The 13,063-nt window shown below is 55.7% G+C and overlaps 1 protein-coding gene across 1 annotated transcript in view; it reads right to left on the bottom strand.

Annotated features, from left to right (window-relative positions):
• NFATC2 (nuclear factor of activated T cells 2) overlaps positions 1 to 13,063 on the bottom strand; it is a 134,841-nt gene that overhangs the window by 44,918 nt on the left and 76,860 nt on the right. The window lies entirely within an intron of this gene.

Raw genomic sequence — 13,063 nt, 5'->3', positions numbered from 1 at the left:
CATGCGAAGCCCCGGACAGAGCACTAGTCAGGGACAATCCTCATTTCTTTGTCAAAGACAGGTCTGAGGTCATCCGACAGAGACACGTGTCCCCCTCTCGGGGGAGGTGACCCCCAGGAGCATGGCTGTCCGAGCTAGGCTCAGGTCCTTGTCAAAAAGTGTGTTTTCATCCCCCGACTGCAAAGTGAGCTCTAAGCGAGAGGATCGAGTAAGACATGAACAGAGGGACGATAACACGCTGCCGTCTGGCTCGCCAGCTCTCTCCCTCGGCCTCCCGCCCTTGGCTGAGTTGAGTTCTGCCGCCAACAGCACCATGTCTGCTTGCCCGAGCGCCACTGCTTTGAAAACAAAGGACCCTTTTCAGAAGCTCATCACTGGGAGGAAAGGGAGAAAGGGGGGCCTGCAAAAGTGGCCGGAATGTTAGGTGGGTCCCCACAGCTCCACGCCCAGCTCGCTTCCTTGACTCAGGCCAGGAGGCAGACGAGGCCCAGAGCGTACAAAGTGACGTGTAGCATGAAGCGTGTCCAAGGGGAGAGTTCAGAGTCTCCTCTCCAGGTGTAGGGACCCAAGAGAGACGGGAGGGAGACCTTTGCCCCATCTCTGGTGGGCGTACGTGGTCAACAGAACTCTGCCCGCCGGTGGCCACAGAATTCCAGCGCACAGGTACTTAGAGTACTCTCAGAAATCAGTCGGCCCCATCGGGGCGCGGGGGCTCACACCCGTGATCTCAGCAACTCGGACTGAGCCCAGGAGCTTGAAGCCAGTCTGGACAACATAGCAAGACCCTATTCTCTACAAAACATAGAGAAATTAGCCAGGCATGGTGGTGCTTGCCTGTAGTCCCAGCTACTTGGGAGGCTGAGGCAGGAGGATCGTGTGAGCCCGGGGGTTTGAGGTTGCTGTGAGCTATCATTGCACCACTGCCTTCCAGCCTGGGGGACAGAGCAAGATCCTGTCTCAACAACAACAACAAAACAGCCAGCCCACCACCATCAGGTGAGGAAACTGAGGCTCAGAGAAGGAAGGGGGTCGTGCAAAGACACACAGTAGACAGTCGTTAAATCATTGCCTTTAAGCAAGAACTGCCACAATCCAATAAGGAAGACATTTCTGACGTAAGGTCAAGGGTATCACACAGAGATAAGAGACCCGCTTCCTGAGAGGCCAGAGAAAGATCCCGCATGGGTGGGATCCTGTAGGGCCCGACCCACCACAAAGATTCACACAGAGCTTCTCTCGCCCTTCCCTGCTGCCCCGTGCCCTCGGGGTGCCACGGAAGCTCCGCCGTGGCCTTCAAGGCTCCCGCCCTCGGTCCAGCTTTCCCGGCACCGTCCCCACCCGACTCTCGTGAGCACGCGCCACGGCCGGGAACCGCTCCAAGCCCCTCGCGGTCAGGGCTGGTCTCGTCCGTGCGGCAGCCCTGGGGGGCAGGTGTGCCCACCCAGGCTCAGACAGGCCAGAGCCCCGGCCACGCCCGCACAGGCCACCTCCCGCGGCCACCGAGCGCTAAGTTTGGGTCGGGGGAAGCGGCCCCCGTGGGCCGGAGGACACACCGGCCGCTCCAGCGTCCTCAGGCCTCGACCGTGACCCCGGCCTTCTCGGGCGTGTCCCGCGGCCGGAGCCAACTTCCCCTCCCTGTTCCCCGACGCTCTACCTACCGTAGAGCGTTCCTGTGTACCCCGAACCCCAAGCAGACAGACCTGGCTTCAAATCCCTGACTCCCCCCAATTATCTGTGTGATCTCAGATAAGACACTACACCTCTCTCTGCCTCTTATCCAAGATACAGAGATAATCACAGCCCCTGTGCCGCCCGGCTGTTCCGACAGATAACAGACGCAGGTAAACGGTGAGGGTTATTACTATGGCTAGTGGCAACAGATTATTTAAACATTGCTTTGTGGGATTTTTTGCATGTATTCTACAGTGTGTTCATTTAAAAAACACACACACAAGCATTTTTTTAATCAGAAAATAATAAACATTCTCTGACTGCAATTATTCATATTGCTGCCCGCAGGTACAGGCTGCAGGGAATTTACAAAGGACAATGTCTGTTACGTGAGATGGTGGCATGTTCCTGTTTTCCTTTCCTTTCAAAGATGGGTCTTTTCACCATTAACTTGAAAAAAAGTGGGGAGCTGGGGAGAGAGCGCAGGCTCATAAGAACGAGGAATTAAAAGCCAACCCGTGAACTGAAGCCAAGAGTCTGTCTGCCTTCTTCTGCACTCGTTTAGATATCAAAGGCTCAAAGGACAGCCTCGGGAATCCAGCCTGGCCCGCGCACTCACGAAGGGTCTGCACTCAGTTCTGGACAAACAGGTCCCCGACGGGAGGTGAAAGCCCACGTCTGTTGTCCTTCTCGACTGCACGACTGCGCAGCACGTGGAAGACACGCCCCAGCAGGCTGGTCTCTAAGGGAAGCCTGCGGTTTGCAAAGTACCTCGGGGCCATTTTCCGGGGCTCCTCCTCCCTCCCTCCCTCTGCCCTGCCTCTCAAGTCCCGGGGCTTCGCTGGGGGGGCTCACGAATCCTGCCCTCTGAGCCTCCCGCTCTCACGAGGCAGTGGAGTTCAAAACAAATGCTGGTGGGGCTCTCTCATGGCCCCCTGTCCAGGTTCGAGTCCTGTCCTTGCTCCTTATTAGCTGTGTGGCTTCTGAGTGGTAGCTTAGCCTGTCTGTGCCTCTGTTTCCTCATAGGCAAAATGGTAAAGGTAATATCACGGACCTCACAGAATCATGGTGAGAATTAAAGTAGTGTACGTGCAATGCTTAGCAAAATGCCCAGCCCATAGCTACCATAATTATTATTTTAGAACTTGGAGTTTCACATTGGTCCAACTCTAGGAAAAACGAATTGGCCGGCCAACCAGACCCAAGTGTTCTAGTGGGTATCAAAGTTTTTTGTGTCATTTCATTGCATTACATTTCTCATTGCAGATGAATAAAATGGCCACAGAAAGCATTCGTCGATAGGGGATTGGCTGAATGAGTTATGGGCCACCCCTCATTAGGGTGGACTATCAGGTATATTACAGATAAGAATACTAGGCAGCCCTTAAAATAAAGCAGATCTGTATTTTCTCACCTGGAAACATGTCCCTATTATATTAAAAATATATATTTTTTAAGAGCTGAAGACCAGTATGCAGAGCATGCCGCCACTTTAAAGCAAAAGTCATTGGAAATCAAGCAGGGGGGAGGGGAAGGGGGCAAAACCCACCTAAGGGGGGCAATGAACACTATTCGGGTGATGGGCACATGTAAAGCCCTGGCTCAAACCATGGATCAAAAAAAATCTGTGCCCCCTTAATGCTTTGAAATAAAATATTTATTTTTTTAAAAAGAGACTATAAATCCATCTGCATGAATGCAGGGCACCTGTGCCCCAAACTACTCCTGTGGCCACGCCCCCGGGGCGGGGCCTGGGCAGGTGAGGCTAGACCTTCGCCTCTCCCTTCACTGGTTCAGCAAACATACAGCATGGTGGGTGACTTCATTTGTTTGCATTTTTATTTATTTTTTTAATAAACGGGTTTTTTCCCATAAGAACAAGGTATATCGCAACTGCCTATTCCCTGGCGGGTCTCTCGCTCGGGATGGAAGGTGGGCACGGACCCCCGGCTCCGATTCAGCCCCCACCGTGCCCAGGGCCCCCTGCAGGCTGTGGGGGATGTGGGACGAGAAGGGGCCTCCAGATAGGGAGGCAGGGCCTGACAGTCAAGGCTCAAGGGGCTCAAGGGAGACGGGGGCTCAAGGGTCCTCACCTCTCCTGGGATGGGGACCCACCTCCGTCCCCAGCTGGGCTTAGCCACACTGGCCTTCTCCACCCCACCAGCAGAGGGCTCCCCTCTAAACCTCCTGTGACTGCCCCTTCCCGTCCTGCTCCAGCTCAGATAGACCCCCCGAACCACCTTGTCATTTCTATTCCTCCCTTCCTCTCTCTGGCATCGTTTTGGCTCCCTCCTGGTTTGCTGTCCCCGACTGCCCAGGCTGTGGGTGCCCCAGAGCAGGGCTGTGCCTGTCCCGTTCTCTGCTCTATCCCTGGCACTTCAGTGTCTGGCACGTAGTAGTTGCTCAATAGACACCGGCTATATAAACGAACAGACTGACCTCAGGATTCCCCAATGCGTGGCCCACGGCCAGGGCCGCTGAGCCCTGCAGCGAAAGGACCCTGCAAAGAGGAATCGCTGGGCCCTTATCGAGGAAGCTGAGGAACCCCCTTTGGGAACCGTTTGATGAGGACGGAGCCGGGAACGCGGGTGCAGACGAGGAATCAGACGCAGCCAGAGCAGCTCGGGGGATGGGGACCCACCCTCAGTGGCACTTTCGGTGCCGTGGACCAGGAGTCCCAAGAACCCACCTCCAACCCACGCCCCGGCTCTGGGGCTCGGGGCAGACCTGCCCACGGAATAGGACCGGGAGCACCAAGTGCGCTTCTACTGTCCCGGGCTGAGATGAAATAAAGGGCTTCGGCCTTTCCAGCAGACGTTCGGGCAAACCTCCCCCATCCAACATTCACAGGGACCGGCAGCCAGCACGAAACGGGCCCTTCCAAGTCTGAGTCAGAGGGGAAGAGAAAGGAGCCGGCCGCTTTAGGCGCAGGGTTGGGTCTAGGAGAAGACTTAGCAAGATTCTGCACGAAAAAGGAAGCAGGGTGGGGGCATGGCCGAATGAACGTTGCAGCCTTCGTTTTGACCCCACTGGAGCGCCGACTCACCGAGCCCCACCGGCCGGCACGAAGAACGCGCATCCCTGGCCAGCCTTGCTGACGGGCGGTCCCGGTCCCGGGTCGGTGCCAGGGCTTCCCCGAGCAGGCGGCCCTTCAACTCCAGCAGGGAACGCGGCGCAGGAGCAGGGGGCTGGCCCGGGCTCACGCCGGCACCCCGGGGGAAACGAGCGAGCCCTCCAGAGGAGGAAGGCAAACCCGTCCCCACCTGGGCCCTGAGCACACCGCCGGGCTCCAGGCACACGGGGAGGAGACCACAGTGTCCGCTTGTGTTAGGAAACCGCGTGAGGCTTCCCAGTCCCGGCCCTGCTGCTAAAACCAGCCAAATGCAAACGGTCGAAGTCCTTTCAGTCTGCTCTTCGTGACCACTGACCAGCAGGAAAAGGCGTCCTGTCCTTCCTCCCTGGCGGCGTGGGCCGAACGAGGTCAGCAGACTCGGGGGGGCTGGGGAACGTCCCCCCAGCTGAGGATCCCACCTGTCCAACACGGTGACACTGCCCAAACGGCCCGACTGGGATCTGGGGAGGGGTCCCTCGATCGCCCAGTCTGGCCTCTCCCGCCACCACCTCCTGCTCGGTGGGCTTGACCAGCCCTCCTGCGGGGACAGCGGCCAGCCCATTCCTCTTCCAGATCGCCAGGGCGCTCTGAGACCCATCCACCGGGTCGTGCCGCGCCCCTGCCTGGACACCTCCAGCAACGGCACGCTGCTACGGGAATAAAAGCCACCCTCCTGGACGTGCCCGCAGGGCCGGGCACAGTCTGCCCGCCCCTGCACCTCTGCAGGCTCAGCTGGGTCACACGGCCCCTGGCTCACGCCGCACAGCCACCCGGCTCGGCTGTGGGCTCCTCAGACGCCCTCAGCTCACCTCCGGGCCGGGGCCCTGGCGCTGGGCGGTTCCTCCTGCCTCCAACCCTCTTTCCCGGCGTTAGGGCTCTGCTCAAAGCCGCCTCCTCCGGGAAGTCCTCCCTGACCTCCCCACCCAGGGTCACCAGATTTAACCAATACAAATACAAGCCATCCCGTTAAATCTGAGTTTCAGAATGAATCCTTTTTCACAACCAGTGGGTCCCAAGCTCCTCGCCATAGAAGAGACTCGCTGATTGACTAAGATTTGAATTTCAGCGAGTGTCCCGTATTCCCCCCAGCTGCACCCCCTTGCTCGCTCTCCCTCCTGTGGCCTGGTTCCCCTGCCTTCACAGCATGTCCCACATCTGAGAGTGCCTGCGTATCGACAGGTGGGAGGCGTCCACCCTCAAGGGCAGGCCTCATCCGCCGCGTGCCCTCAGAGCCTGACGTGGCGCCGCACACTGTAGGTGCCCGACAAACCCGCGTGGGGAGCGGGGCCGAGAGCAGGCGCCGAGGCTTGGTCAAGGTCAGCTTTGCACAGAGCCCGGTCCCAGCCCCTCTGGTCCCGCCCCGGTGGGACTCCTCTAGGTGTCAGTCACCCTCTCTGGGGCTCCGCACGCCACACGCTTCAGACAGCCGGTCGCTCTGGGAACCAGGAAATTGGGGTTTCAGGCCCAGCCCTCCACTGACGAGCTCGTTCACCTCAAGGAAGTCTGCCAACCACACCGTGTGACTCAGCTTCCCCATCTGTGACGTGGGGGAGGGGAGGGAGCGGGCCATGAGTCAAGCTCCCTCCAGCTGTCAGCCCAGGAGCCCAGGAGCCCAAGGGTCAGGGGTCAGGGGTCAGGGGAGACAGATTCACCTGCGCCGGGAAGGACTCTTCTCCCAGGCAAGCAACCAGCACGGCTCTGCCTCGCAGACGCCCTGGGAGGGAAACTGAGGTCCCCGAGCGCACGCAGAAGGGCCGCTGGCGCTTGCCGAGCACCTGCCACGTGCCTGATCTCTCTGTACTGCTACAACGCCCACAACTCCACTTTAGAGACGGGGAAACCGAGTCCCAAGTCCACGGCACGAGGCCGATCCAGGTTTCCCACCACATCTGCTGGGGGACCCAAGATCCAGCCTGCGAACCGGGGACCCCACAAAGGCCTCTGGCACCGGGAACAGTTTCCGACGGTGGAATCGCTTGGACCCAGCGTGTTTTCTAGTCAGAAATCTCATTTCTCTGCAGCCACTTTCAACGGCATCCAAACGAAACGAACTGCAGGGTCCCCTTGCGTGGGAGTCTGTTCTCTCATGCAAGGGGACCCACGTTCAGACGCACGCTGAGCTCTCTGAAAACGAGACCAATTTCTCAGCCCCAGTGGGACGTGGGCACTGCTATCTGGCCCCCGGCCTGGGAGGGAGCTCCGTGTCCGAGCCGGGCCGTGGGTAAGTGGTGGGCTCCTCCAGCCCAGGGGGCCGTGACACAGGGGACCTGAGTCACCGAGGGCAAAGGTCCGCGGAGTCTTAGTCATGCCCCGGCCCAGCCTGGAGTCTGACGCTTCCCAGAGGGACGCCCGTCTAGAGACTCCCATACCAGCCCCGCAGCTCCGGAGACCACCGCGGCAGGCACCGCAGGCCGGCGGGAGGGACAGGTGGGAGGAGCTGGTGCAGCTCCTCTAAGGTGGTTCCAATTTCTCCAGGACACTAATTCATGGAAAAATACTTAATTTAGCAAAAAAAAAAAAAAAAAAATTATTTTAAGCACATGTACTTCTATTTATTAAACAAAGCTCAAAATACAACCTTTGGGGACCTCCAAGTAATAAAATGACTCAGATCAGGATATGATGACTCAGTGGGAAAGAGGGAATTCCACCGCCCACGCCTCCTTTCTACAAAATCAATTTGCCCTCCCGACAGGTGATGGGAGCCTCTGCCATCCGGCTGTTCCAAGAAAATCATCCAACAAAACAAAACAAAAATCCTCTTCAAACAATTTGAGTTTCGAAGCTGAGTAAGCCGACGCAGGCCGGTTTCCAACCTACGCCCCCGCGGGACACTGAGAGCCAGGGAGCTGCCTGGCCCAGGCCGGGGCCTGAATTAAGGAGGATTTACCAGCTGAAAAATTCCAAAACCCTGTGTCATGTGGAGGAACCTTCCAAAACATTGGATCCCACCCAGGCCCAGCGAGTCGCTCTGAGCCATGGCAACCCCATTTCCGCTGCCACACCACTTTTATTTTTGTGTCCTTAGATTTTTTCCTGTTTTGCAATGTTTTGCTGGGACCCCCCGACTCCGCCTGTGGCCGGGGGCCAGGGTTCCCACTGAAGTTAGGAACAGCCTGCACTTCCCAGCGTGAACTGTGCCCGCAGGGTGACACATTTCTTGAATTTCAGAGAACACATAAATGGCTTTTCAGCAATTACTGAGAATGATAAATAGGGACGATCCTAATTGTTCTGTTTGCTTTCTCTTTGTCCCCTTTGACGCGACTAGAAAATTACTCTGGAGCTGATCAGAAACGCTGCCTTGGGACTCCAGCCCCGTCACCAGTCACCGCTGTGCACGGACCTGAGGCCCACGACTTGAAGTCTACGAGCCTCAGTTCCCGCATCTGTGAAATGGGGATTATGCCGCCTCCCTCCCAGGGCTGAAGTGACAACTGAGGGAGATGACACGTTCATTCAAGAGTATGAATGACAGCAGGGCACGGTGGCTCATGCCTGTCATCCCAGCACTTTGGGAAGCTAAGGTGGGAGGATCACTTTTGAGGCCAGGAGTTCAGGACCAGCCCGGGCAACATAGTGAGACCCCCATCTCTAAAAATAAAAAAATAAAAAATTTAAAGCCACAATATGAATGAGCAACCTACTACGTGCCAGGGACCCTTCTAAATGCCAAGGACACAGCGGCACACTGCTGTCAAGGAACTAAGAGTCTGGCATGGGAGACAAGATGAGGCATCTTGACAAGACGACAAGATGACAACTGGGTAAAGAGACAAGATAATCTCAGGAGTGCTAAGTGCTAGCAAGAAGGCAGAGCAGGGCAAGGGGACAGAAGGTGACAGGGCACTGGGGAGGGGGGCAGTGAAAGCGGGCCCCACTGGGGCAGACTCTGGGCTGAGACTGGGCTAGGAGGAGGGAGGCAGCCCTGGTGAAGCAAGAACACTCCAAGAGGGAACAGCAGGAGCAAGGGCCGCGACAGCAGTGAGCCTGGGGTGCTCGGGGACAGAACGAAGCCAGCAGCTGCCGCGGCCAAGCGCGGGCTGGGGAGGAGTCCTCCAGGCTGAGATCAGAGAGGTGGGCAGGCGCCAGATCACACAGGCCCTTGCAACTCCCCAAAATAAGTAAAAATAGTAACACAAATAGTATAATAATTATCAGTATTACCGCTGCTATAAATAAGACGCCATTTTTCCAAAACACCGAGCTTCTCTAACTTAAGAAGCACCGCGCGGCCCTCTCCTACTGTTTTTCCACCGTGCTCCCATCTGTCCTCCTGGAGTGGAAACTGCCAGTTCCATTTTAGCCCGCGGCTATAAAAAGAGCCTTGGAGCGCGGGCGCGGATGACCAAACGCGGGCTAAGATTAGCCCAGGAGGCTGTCACCTTTCCTTAATGCAAGAAACAGCTGGGATTCCCCTTCCTTGGAAAACTCCAGCTGCCCGCCCCGCCCCGCGGAGCCCTTGCCGGCCAAACTGTCCATGGAGATGGGAACGGGGGTGAGTTTTGGAAAAAAGAAGTTGAGCAACAGGGATTCCCCCTGCGAAGGCGGCCCGGGCTGGGAGGCGAGCTCTCGGGGTCAAGAGAGCAGGGCCGGCTGCGGGCAAGGGCAAGCCGAGCCCCGTCCCCCCATGCCCCGCGGAGACCACTGCTTCTCGGGGTGTCAGCGGCGTCTCAGATGCCCTGCTGGTCTCTTGCCACCCGCCCAGAGACTGCAGTCGCCCGGGGTTCCTAAGTCAGGCACGAAAGGGTCAGAAACGGATCCTCCCCGTTCCAGGCACCCTCTGCAGAACTGTCTCAGTCGCCACAACACGGTTCAAGTCCGTGGCTCGGGGCCAGTGGAGGGTCTTCGGGCAAATTGATGTGACTCTAAGCTAAAGTGACTCTAGCTGTTCTAAAAGTGATGTGACTCTAAGCTTTTTAAAAGTAGAACAGCTAATGGTTCAAGATGTGGACTCTGAGCCAGGCTTCCTGCGGTCAAATGCTATCACTGCCCGTTGCCAGCTGTGTGATCTTCACTAAGTTACTTAACCTCTCTGTGCTCAGTTTCTCATCAGTAGTGCTGGGAGAACAGGAGTCTATCTTGTAGGGCTGTCATGAGGAATCACATCACATGCTTAGAACAAGGCTTGGCATATAGTTTTTTATTATTACTTATTATTGGTTTTTTTTTTAATGTCTTTAATTGTTTTGTCTTTGGTTCCATGAGATAAAAATCTTACTCATCTTTGTCCTCTCACAGCCAAAATGTAATGATAATAAAAGCTAACACTTAATGAATATTTTCAATGTGCCAAGCCCTATGCAAAGAACCTAGTCTGTACCATCTCATTTAATCTTCTTACCTCCCGAGAGGAATAAAATCATCCTCTGCATTTTACAAAAGAGAAATTGTTGGCTCAGAGAAGTGAGGTGACTTACCCAGGACAACACAGCTATTAAATGCAGATCAGGGATTCGAACGCGGGCCATCTGCCCTCAGAGCCTGAGCTTGTAACGGCCACAGCCATCGCCTCCCCGCCCCGCCCAGAGCTCGCCCAGCCCCCCCAGCCCCTGGAGCAGCATGTGTCACGAAACGATGACTGTGGCCTGAGCAACGAGCATGCTGGGAGACCACAAACAACACGGACGTCAGTAAACGCTTACTAGGCACTAAGTTCATACTGCTCGCTTATGCGCTCGGCTCTAAGAGGCAAGGATTCATTCTACAGAGAGGGAAACCGAGGCGCAGGGAGTCTGACGACACTGGCGACTGTCCATGGCTGGCTCCCCTGCCTTCTCCAAGCCTGCCTGTGTGCCTGGGGGCCACAGACCGCGTCCCCCCACGGGAGCTGTTGCCGTTGCTCTCCGTAACACCCGGCCGTTCGAAGTTGAACAGGCTCTGTGCTTTCCTCCCTTCAAGAGGTGAAATTTCTTCCAAAAGCAACAGAATGGAAACTATACAGTAAGTGCCATTCATTCGTTTGTTCATTCATTCATTCAACAAACGCTTCGCTGGCGCCCTTGGGCAGCTTCAAAGTAATTAAGCTCCCAGAGCACTGGAAAGCTGGCTGGCTCCTAACTGCGTGAGGAGCTTGGTGGGATCCAGCCTCCAGTTCTGCCCTGCACAGTCCCATGAGCACCGTGCAGAGGCTCTGTCTGCCCAGACATGAGCAACAAATGTTTGCACCTCATCAGCGTTTCCCCTCTGCCAATAAGGTGCTTTGAAGCAACCTTTGTTTCTTGTCAAAGTCAGCACAAGGCCAGCAGGATGGGTTTCCTGCTACTGGAGGCACGTGAAAGCCGTAGAAGCTATGCTTATGTGGTCATCTATATTCCATGCCACTCCCCTCCTCAAGAACCTACTATGACTCCCTATTACTTTACCCAGAACCAGACCAAACCAAGGCCATGTCTCTCCACCTGGCACTGGGAACACTCTCTCTTCTGGCCTCTGCACACTCATCCAAATGTATTTCCCAGTGTTAACCAGCCTCCACTCTGGCCACCTTGGTTTGCCCTCTGATTTACAAGAGCCTAGCCAATTCTTGCTACCCAGAGCGTCTATGCTGGCCCACCACCACCTGCAAAATGAGCCTCCCCAAAAGTGCATCAGGAGACTTTAAACATCTATACACGCCCTTGATTCCATGGCCCCACACAAAATCCTGAACCCTCGGCAACAGCAGCCACAAACAGCGTCAGCTAACACCTGCTGGACGCCGCCTACGTGCTACTCATTGTTGTGACACTAACTTATTGCTGTAAGTACTTAACACGCATGAAGTCTTAATCTCATGACCGCCCGGCGAGGCAGGACTGTCACCGCCCGCATCACACAGATGAAGAAACTGCTGCCCAGAAAGGTTGAGGAACCTGCCCAAGCTCACACAGCTAGAGTCGTGGCGCTGGGTTTTGAACACGAGCAGCCTGCCCCGAGCACAGGAACGGTCACCTGGGTGACGAAAGGAACAGAGAGGCTGATCGTCACTGAGCTGCTAGAACAGCGTAAGGCTGGAAGCAGCCTCCTCCTCTAGGCCACGTGGCAACGCTCCGGACCGCTTGCCTTTTCACAGAGGCGAGACCGTGGCTCATACGGAGGGGCCCCACGGGCACATCAGACCCGACGCTTCCAAGAGGGACCCCGCCGTCCCGCCCGGTCACACGCACGCCCAGACCTCCTCTCCCGCCGGGGAGGCGCCCTGCGCAAACAAGACAGTCTCAACCCCCTCCTTCCGCACAGCGCAGAATGACAGCGGCAGCCCCTGCCCTCGCTGAGCACTTCGGTGCTCAGCCCTCACTTGCCTGAACCCGTTTAGCCCTCACCTTTGGGGGCAGCACTGTCGCTGTCCCCGCTTTCCAGCTGGGGACAGAGGAAGGGGACTTTGCACAGGTGGCGGCAGAGCGGGGCACTCAGTACAGCCATCCCCACGGTGTGCACGCCTTGCCCCTCGCCACCCCCCATCCCATCGAACCCTCGCGATCCCCCACGCCTGCCTTCTCAACCACTCCCCACTGCCACGGCCTTCCTGACTGTCCTTTTTCAGTTCTTTTTTGCAATGCCTTCGGTCAAACCTCTTTAAAATAAATTCTGCCTCCTAGCATGCTCTCTCAAAGCATGGGCTCGGGGCCAGCCCGTTCCAAAAGGAGGCTGTGTGTGAGCCAGAAGGCAGCCCCCCTTCCCCACGACACTCTGCTTCCACCCCTCAGAGGCTGTCCTGGTGACATATAGACCCGAGACGTATCCGGTTTGAATGGCAGCCCTCAAAGGAGGCACCCTTGTGCCCTGCACAATCTCCACAACAGGACAGCCTGCCTGTTACAGTCTCTGGGTCATCTTAAGGAAAATAAACAAACAAATCAGCAACCATCAACACCCCATTGAATTAACCTACTGAAATCATGACTGTTAAGAAAAAAAATAGGTCTAGCATCCAAAAGTACCCCAAGTTATTTGAGCTAATTTCCTTCTGACAACACGTTTCATCAATACTCGCTTTAATCTGATATTTTCTGACTTCAGATCTGTTATCTTTTTACCACATCCCCGCTGGAAGAAGACATTAACAGATAGTATACCAAAGAAAGAACAGACATGGCCAAAAACATTAAACCTCTCATAGCAAAGAAATGCAAAGTACAAAGAAATACTAATCCCAAAATGATATTTTTATAATTTCAAAAATACCATATCTGGAATGGGGTGAAAGTATTACTGACATGGTAGAAGTTTCAATTTATAGAGTTCTGGAAGGGAATTTAGTAATATGTATTTAAAGTCCTCAAAATGACCATATAAAAT

The sequence above is a fragment of the Microcebus murinus genome, chromosome 16, assembly GCF_040939455.1.
Source record: "Microcebus murinus isolate Inina chromosome 16, M.murinus_Inina_mat1.0, whole genome shotgun sequence".
Lineage (NCBI taxonomy): Eukaryota > Metazoa > Chordata > Mammalia > Primates > Cheirogaleidae > Microcebus > Microcebus murinus.
This window is presented reverse-complemented; position numbering and strand designations above follow the sequence as displayed.